This window comes from Silene latifolia, chromosome X (assembly GCF_048544455.1).
Source record: "Silene latifolia isolate original U9 population chromosome X, ASM4854445v1, whole genome shotgun sequence".
Classification (NCBI taxonomy): Eukaryota; Viridiplantae; Streptophyta; class Magnoliopsida; order Caryophyllales; family Caryophyllaceae; genus Silene; species Silene latifolia.
In genome coordinates this window covers 39,056,380-39,065,121 of record NC_133537.1, presented here as the reverse complement: position 1 = coordinate 39,065,121, position 8,742 = coordinate 39,056,380, and the positions used below count along the sequence as shown (strand labels likewise).

At 42.3% G+C, this 8,742-nt stretch overlaps 1 non-coding gene across 1 annotated transcript; it reads left to right on the top strand.

The window, feature by feature from the left end:
* Nucleotides 1–1,472: 1,472 nt before the first annotated feature.
* On the top strand, nucleotides 1,473–1,578 carry LOC141625427 (small nucleolar RNA R71). Its single transcript, XR_012535208.1, has one exon. It is a non-coding gene; the product is annotated as a small nucleolar RNA R71 (small nucleolar RNA).
* The last annotated feature ends 7,164 nt before the right edge of the window (nucleotides 1,579–8,742 follow it).

The following is an 8,742-nucleotide window of genomic DNA, read 5'->3' as shown; positions in this document are numbered from 1 at the left end:
TTAAAGCTACCGTCTCATGATCATTTATATGCCTCTTACGCGACAAAATTTCTTTCATGAATTTTAAGTAAGAGGGTACCTGAGTGAGCAGTTTGGCGAATGGAACAGTAACCTGTAAACTTTTCAGGAGCTTGGCAAATTTCCCGAACTGTTGATTAGTTTTGTTGTTTTGTAATCGCCTTGGAAAGGGCACATTGATAGGAACTTCAAGCCCTTTATTACTTCCTTCCAATGTCTCAGCGGGTTCAAACTCTTTTCCACTCGATCGAGTCTTTTTACCTCTCGATCAAGGCCTTTCAGGTGACTTTTCACTCGATCGAGCATTATCAGCTTCTCGATCGAGTTCCTCAATATCAACAGTGTTCAATCGAGGCACAATTCAACTCGATCGAACAGTATCTTCAGAATTTCCACTCGATCACGTGGTTTCAACCTCTCGATCAGTTCCTTGAATATCCAGTTTACTCGATCGACCACCAGAACCATTCAATCGAGTAATATCAGCTGCATTTCTACCCTATCGACCACCAGAAATCAGTCGATCGAGTATTTTCATCGTGCTAGGCATATTTTCAGCATTAGACGCTTGTTCATCATCAATAATAGCACTCCTCGGGTCTGATATGTCCTCAAAAGTTGACAATTTTGGTCCTTCATAAGAACGACCACTTCGCAGGTTAATCAAGTTTACCGTCTCGTGCGGATTCTTCTCAGATTGAGACGGCAAATGACCTGGTTTCCTCGTGGATTGGCTCGCGGCCAACTGAGCAACTTGAGTTTCAAGTGACTTAATGGAAGCTTCTTTTTGTTGGTCACTCATTTGCAGCTGCTTAGTCAATGATTGAATCATCGACTTTAACTAAGTTAACTCACTCACCCCACTAGAAGATGAAGCTCCTTGATGCGGTGGAGGAAAAGAAGGAGGCTTTTGAAAGCCTTGTTGAGCTTTATGAGGAGGAATATAGGGTTGTTGCTGCTGCGGTGGAGGAGTAGGATTAAGAACATTTTGACTTATCCACCTCAAATTGGGATGGACTTCCCCTTGGTTATTGTAATAAAAACCTCCTCCTTGCCTATATTGCTGAAAGGCAAGGACTTGTTCCTTTTCTGTTAGACAGTCAACAACAGTGTGACCGTCATTGCTCCCACATCTCTCACAAGTGACAGTTTCTTGTCTAGTCAACAGATGAACCGTCTGTTGATCACCACCAGCTTGCAATTCCAATCTATCAAAACGAGCATTCATGGCTTCCAGCTGAGCCACAACTGCATTGTCGACCGAATGTACTGTCTGAATACCGTCCCTCGGCTTCCCATACTCAGCACAATGGGTCGCCATCTCCTCAATAATGCCCCATCCCTTATCATCATCAATATTCTTTTGGAATCTCCCATTAGATGAGACATCAAGTATAGCACGGTGGTCATCATACAACCTATTATAGAATTGGTTGCACAAAAACCACTGATCAAATTCATGGTGAGGAAGAGACCTCACCAACTTCTTGAACCGACACCAAGCCTCATAGAAATTTTCATCAGGTGCCTATTTGAAACTCGTAATCTTTCCTCTCAGCTGATTGGTACGTTGTGGAGGAAAGTACCTTTTATAAAAGGCGAGAGCAAGAGTTTCCCAGTTGGTAATACCGGCTGCAGTGCGATCAAGATCAGCGAGCCACTCCCTGGCTCCGTCAGTCAATGAAAAAGGAAACATGACTTCATTTATCTTGTCTTGGGTCACTCTCTTAGTGGCAGGAATGGTAGAGCAATAGTCAGTAAAGACCTCCATATGTTTTCGCGGATCTTCACCCGCCACACCTCGATACAGGTTCCTTTCTACCAAATTTATATAAGACGGACGGATATCAAAAGTGTTACCATCCTCAGTTGAGAGTGTAGATACCCGTATCCGTCGATATTGGAATTTATGGAGAACCCGACAAACACCCGATGATGATAGGACATATGTATTTATTAGTTGTCATTGTCGTTATTTGGGTTCGTTTTACGATGTAGAATGAGCATTGTCGACGGAGTATTTTATTAATTTAAATGATATTTAAATTAAAGCTTTTTTAAGGTAAATTCATTTTATTTTATTTTGAATTTATTTTCTCAAGTTTATTTTATTGAAAATAAAATAAATAATTGATTTGAAAAATCATTTTATGAGTGTATTTGATTTGAAAAATCATTTATATTAATGTGTTATTTGATTTGAAAAATCGAATTTGAAAATCGAAAACTCGTTTTAAACGCGCGTTTTGGAGCTCGATTATAGCTCGGTTTTTGAGCCCGTTTTCTTAACGAGTTGGCACGAATCTCGAGAACACTAACCAACCTAAGCCTCTATCCATCCAACCCCAGTTCGAACCCCCATAACCACGGCCCAAATCCCGTCCCAAACACCCCCCAACAGCCCGCAAAAAACACGAGCAGCCCCCCTGTTTTGCATGCCAAAACCCGAGCCCAAAACCCGCTCCAAACACCACCAAAACCCGTGCCCATTAACCCTAACCCATACCCTAGTATCCTACCCATATTACCTTAGCTTAACCACCAAGAAAACCCCTCACAAAGCCTCTCAAACCCTCACAAAAGCTGCTGGACAGCAGCTATGTGCAAACCGAGCCCGTCTGCCTCTCCCCTCTAAAACCCTACTTTAACTCCTTATAAATACCCCCTCTTCACCATACATTCATTCCTCTAAGTTCTCCATACATACTACCGTCATTCACAAGCTTTAAACTCCAGAAACAAACCCTAATTGCCTCTCAAAAACCCTCGACAAAACCGACTTACAAACTGAGAATCAGTTTGTGTGTCCTCTTTGAAACCCTTCGTTCTCCCTTCAAACCTCCATCAAAATTCGAGTTTCTTGTTCCAAATTAACCATACAATATCCATCTACACATTAGACAAAGATTTACAAGCCAAATTGCCCTTGAGAGTACACGAATTCCCTCGAAAAACAGAGTGTTATACACTCTGTTTTCGCGGCTTTTCCTGTCTGTCCAGTTTTGTTTGTGCTCTTTTTTCGTGCCCAATAACTCAAAACGAGCAGGGATTGTTTTAAGATCTCTTTTCTCCTCTCTTTCTAGTTTTCAAAACATCTTTTAAATCGAATTTTCACCGTGAAACGAGAGAGAAATCGCGGTTTGAAAGTTGTTGTCCAGATTTGCAAAAAAACGTGTTGTTTGCTTTGTTTCTTCGTCGACGACAGCCTCTCGAGATAAAATCTACCATCAATTACGACCCAAGACGGTGTCAACGATACATGTAGGTTAAGGGTGCATCAAATCCTCCTCTTTCTCCCTTTTATTTCGTTTTTTTATGTTTGTTTTTTATTGTTTCGTTTTATTTTGTTTATCGATTGTTATCATTAACTATGAAACTAGTTTAGTCCGAGTATGAGTTAAAGTACCACCATGAACACCCGCGTTGACTTGAGATGGGAAAGAAATCCGCTACATCAGTCGGTCGTAACCCCGTCTCATTTACATATCCTCGTGTTCAAGGTAGGGCATTAATAAAATGAATTCTAACTTCGCTCTTCGCTTTTGACCCCTCTTTTGTTTCGTGTAATTCGACCCACCCTAGGACCCGTCACATGTTAGTATGACCTCTGATTGTTAACATATAACTCGTTTAGATGACATTAGATCAGTTTAATAACCTAATTAGACACGTTAGGGTACATCGACATAGCTCTAAAAATCAACTAACAATTCTATAACCTAATTGAACGCATCTCTCTTTTCACTCGATTTCTCGCTAGCATAGGAGTGCGTGATTAGCACCTTCCTATTAACACTCGATGAGTAGCGTTAATATCGTAACTTCTTGACCTAATTTGACCCCTTTAGGCCGTGTAGAATACACATTTGCAAGACATCTTTTCAATCGATCAACGTCGTTTCTAACTTGTTTTCTAGCCCGCTTTCGAACTTGTTTCGCAATCAATTGATCTAACTAATGAACCTGACCTAGGACCTAGGGTATCCGTGTCTAGAGTGGCCATGGCTTGGCCGTGTCCTTTGGTCTTTCTTGTTTCGTTTGTTTTACATCGTTTGTTCTTTATTGTTTTGTCGCTTGTAATTTATCGTTTGTTCGTCGAGTTGTAATTTTCAAGTTAGCTTTCTTTTATCGAGTCAAAACCTCTTCCAAAAACCTTAGTCTTGTTTGGTTAGATGGTTGTGCCCCAATGCATGTAAGAGCGTAGTAAATCGCATGTTGTTTAAAGCAACATGGCCCGATTTATGCTAATGCATGCTTTGGTGCGTAGCCCTATGTCTAATTCGATGAGATTAAGTGAAAGCACGCATCACGAGGAGTGACCCAAGGCCGTGAGTCATGTAAGCCGTGGGCCACCCCCCTTGTGCACGTTTCCCTAGGCCGAATTGGCCGTGTAGTATGTCGTGTATGGTTTTGTGTATAGCGTTGTATTTTAGATCGAGTTGTATCTTTAGTTTCTTGTTGTGTCGGCATGAAATGCCTGGGTTGTAATAGGATAGATCCCAACGGCTCCCCCATTCCCCTTAAGCCTTGTTTGTTTCGTTTTGTATGTTGTTAGATCAATCAACCCACATGCTAAATTACAACTTTGACAAAGTTAGTTTAGTTGCATCTAAATCGACATAGAAACTTCACATGTTAGGGTTTTGAAAACGATGTTTGCATATCATATATCGTAGTAGCTATGACCTTGTTTGAAATCCGACACTTGACTTAGTAGAGGCCGTTACCGACGGGCGGGGTTAGGTGTCCTTATGGGCTTCCTAACACGTACCCTCACCCCTTACTCAAGATCTATGGTTTGTGGATCCGTCTAAATACCATTGGATTACGAGAGTCATTCAAATCGAGTGATATAGGGTACAAGTCTTTATCTTTAATCACTCGTAGTCGATTGGCTTTATGCTTTTCGATGAAAGGTGTAAAGTTGACTTGAACGGTTCCAAGTTCCCAAAAAACTTGGTGGCGACTCTAATTTGTCTTAATTCGATTCGAAAGAACCTCGAGTCGATTATGCCTAGTGTGGATCCCGCGGACGCAGTTCCCGAGGGCTTTGTCCACAGTTTGGCGACTCCGCTGGGGAAAAGAGGACTAGTTACACTTTGTTTCTAGGGTCTTTTCCTCCGAGGTGAAACTTGAAAATAAAGTATTGGAAAGTAAAACATTACTCATAGTGCTACAATTCATGCATAAACCCTTAAGGACTTTCCCGGGCCGTCCCAGCGTTTCTTTGTGATGCGTGGGGGGCGACGTCCCACTATGCCAGGAACTTGCACATTGCTTGCTTCCGCTCCTCCTCGTCGTGGTTCTTGATGGTGGGGATGCTCTTCTAGGTACTCTACCTAAAGGCCCTTGCTCTATAAGACCCAAAAAGGATGGAGGGCATAGACCTTCTTGTAGAAGACTTGCCGAGACTTAGAGATGTCTAGGAGCATACATCCTTATAACATGAGAATGACAATGTGCGAAATGAATTTCCCGAGTCTTTTCAAATTTTCCATGTCCATTTCAAAACCGAACTTTTGAACAACTTACTGTCAAAATTAGCATGGTTTTAAAAACGCGAATGCTTTGCGCCAAATAGGACTAGAATTTTCGGCAAAAAATAAGCTTTTATAGCCGGCATGCTGCCCATTTCAAATCTCATTTTCAAATCAATTATTCGTTTTTTTCAAATTCAATCCAAAATGTTTCTCGAACCTCAACCAAGCATGAAATGCGTCGAGTCGTGTCCGGGTCCTGGCCGTGTTAGGCCAGGCGTGTTTCGTTCCAAGAGTCTAGAACACGACCTTGTTGGGTCACCCAAGCTCACCTCTTGGGCTTTGAGTCATGTTGTTTCGACCAATTGGTCTAGGATAGTCCACAGAAACGCCCAAGCTAGGCCATTTAGGGCGTTTCACTCGAACCTAAGGACTATGTCGGTCCAATCACGGGTTTAGTCACACCGAGTCCAGTTTAGAATCGTGCTATGACCGTTTGAGTCATGTCGTTCTGTCGAGTCTAAAATGAATTGAGGTCTAAATCCAACCGTGAGTCGAACCTTTTGGTTAATCCGTCTCAAGTCGAGTTTTTGTTTGAGTCAAGTTGGTGTCGTGTCCTTAAGTGTGCAGGGGCTCTTACATTCGAATATTCACTCGGTTCGGGACTTTCTTGTAGAAAGGCCGCCAAAAACCCGACGTCAAGCAATGGAAGATGTTGTCAACAAGCTCACCGAGGCCGTGAACCTCATGATGACCCGAATGGATGCAATCGAATATAAGCTGGGTGAAGATTCCCCTCTATCTACCCCACCTCTGACTGATCTGGAGAAACGGTTCAAGTTCATTGAAGACCGTCTGAAGCTCTCCCAGGGGAAGAACATCCACTATGAAAATCCTAGGGCCTATGCCCCAGTTCAGGATAAGTTGCCCACGAACATGGTACTCACTGACATCCCAAAGTTCAAGGGCACCAAAGATCCAGTCCACCATGTTAAGGCCTATAAAGGGTACTTAGCACCGAAGGGAGTACCTGCTGACATGCTCTCTGAAATTTTTGCCCAATCTCTGGATGAACACCCGAAGGCGTGGTTCTACAATCTGGACCTTAAGAACTTCCCCACTTTCGAAGATATTACGGTGGAGTTCTGTAAGCACTATGCTGACAATGTCGAGATTTAAACCAACATAAGGACTTTGGAGGTTATGACACAGAAAGACAAAGAAGGCTTTACTGAATTCCTTGCAAGATGGCGCGCTAAAAGCGTGAAGTTAGCCAAAAAGCCTGATGAAGTCGAAATGGTAGATAAGTTCGTAAAGAATCTACGACCTGTTTACCGCAATGCTCTGAAATACCAGAATTTTGGTTCTTTCAAAGAATTGATAAGAATCGGGATAAAGGTAGAGGATGATGTCCGAATGGCAGAAGCAGAGAAGCCAAAAGGATACCAAGGGGCCTCGTCATCTAAAGCAAAAGCACCAGCAACGGCCCACTTTGTTGAAACTGTCAATCTCTTAGATGGACAAATCAAAAGGCCTCCGCGCCAAGCTCCGAGGGTATTCACCGATATCGGGTGCACTTACGCCTACGCTCTCCAAAGGCTCATGGCCCAAGGAAAGCTGAAGCCCATCGGTCCAACTCCGGACCCTCCCGCTGATCAACAAGGTAAATGGTATAAACCAAATGCCTATTGTGCCTTTCACCAAGGGAAAGGCCATGATATCGAAAGGTGCTATCGATCAAGCACGAAATTAAGACATGATCGAGAATGGAACACTCTCGATCCCAATCGTTAAAACCCAATAACATCACCAATCCATTTGGCGATCACGCCAACTTTGTTTCTGTCGAAGACAATGTCGATTATTCCCATCTTATCCGCCCATGTCACTTGAAAGGGGTGTTTATCGGGAAGATATTTGTGGATTGCTTTGAATTCTTGCCAAACCCGAAGAATGAAACTCAAGTCGGGAGTTTTGCTCTAGAATGTACTCCTCTCGTTAACGAAGTTAATAAAAGACAATTCGATTCACCAACTTTCATCACTGGCGTAGATCCTCAGAGGACTATCTCGGGATGGAGGCCGACCATCAAAGGTATCAAGGACAAAAGCCGAGCATCTAAGTTGACAGCTGAACAAGGGAAAACTCAAAACTAGATTTGAAAATTATGAGTCGGATCTGTTTTCTTATCTTAGTCGAGTCGAGTCTAGGACTTTCTTTTCCTGAAGTTGAGTCGTTTGTTCCACGATGACCTAGGGTGTGTCCTAGGAATCGTTCCTTCGAGTCTGTTAAGCATTTGTCATTCCAATAAAAGTTGCTGTTTCGTTTCCAAATATGTCTTGTTTCCAATCCTCAATCATTCCGAAACATGATAAAATGCACAACACACTCAAAGGCATCCCTGGGGTAGAAATATGTCCCGTTTCAAAATGTAAGGTACACTAGGATCCTGTGTTTGATTCCTTTACCTATTCCATGTCTGGTGGTAGAAAACCTCCATCTGAACCAATGTTTGTGACAAGCTTTTAGATGATTCTATGACAAACCCGGACTAGCTCCTTGTTTCCCCTATCGATGATGGAAGGCAAGCCTTTTCCCCAACAAAATCATCCCATCTCGAAGAGAGAAGATATCAACCCGTTCTAACAAGGAATTGTTAGTTCCTACCCAAATTAGTTGGCGAAGCCCAGTTTTCAAGGTGTATCCATTTATGACTAAGAGAATGAATATAAGATCATTTTCAAAGAGAGGAAAAAAGATGAAAAAGAATGAAAAAATGAGAAATAGAGAAAAGATGAAAAAATGAAAAAAAAAAAAAAAAAAAAGATGAAAGAAAAAGAAAAAAGAAAAAAAGATGTTGAAGTTATTGCGGAATGCTTTTTGGTTGAATGTCGAAGTTACGGAAGCCAGAATTCAAGTCAAGTACCCATAGTTGAGGTTCAATGGGCGAAGCCCAAAAGCTTAAGTAGTAACCTCTTTACCCTCTAAGTCCTTCCCGAGACGATTCAAAGGGATAGTCGGGAATTTTGAGAATTATTCCGCTTGTGTTGTTACACCCAGCCTTTAGGGTCCAGACATGGAAATTTGAACCCACATCATTTTTCAACCCATTTGCACTCGTGGTTCATCAAACCCGAGACACCCATTCCAACCACATCAGCAGCCATAGCCCTTGGCCTTAGCACCACAAAACGAACCTTCAGAATGATGGTTTACCTTGCGAACCTATTTTTACCAAGCTCCACAT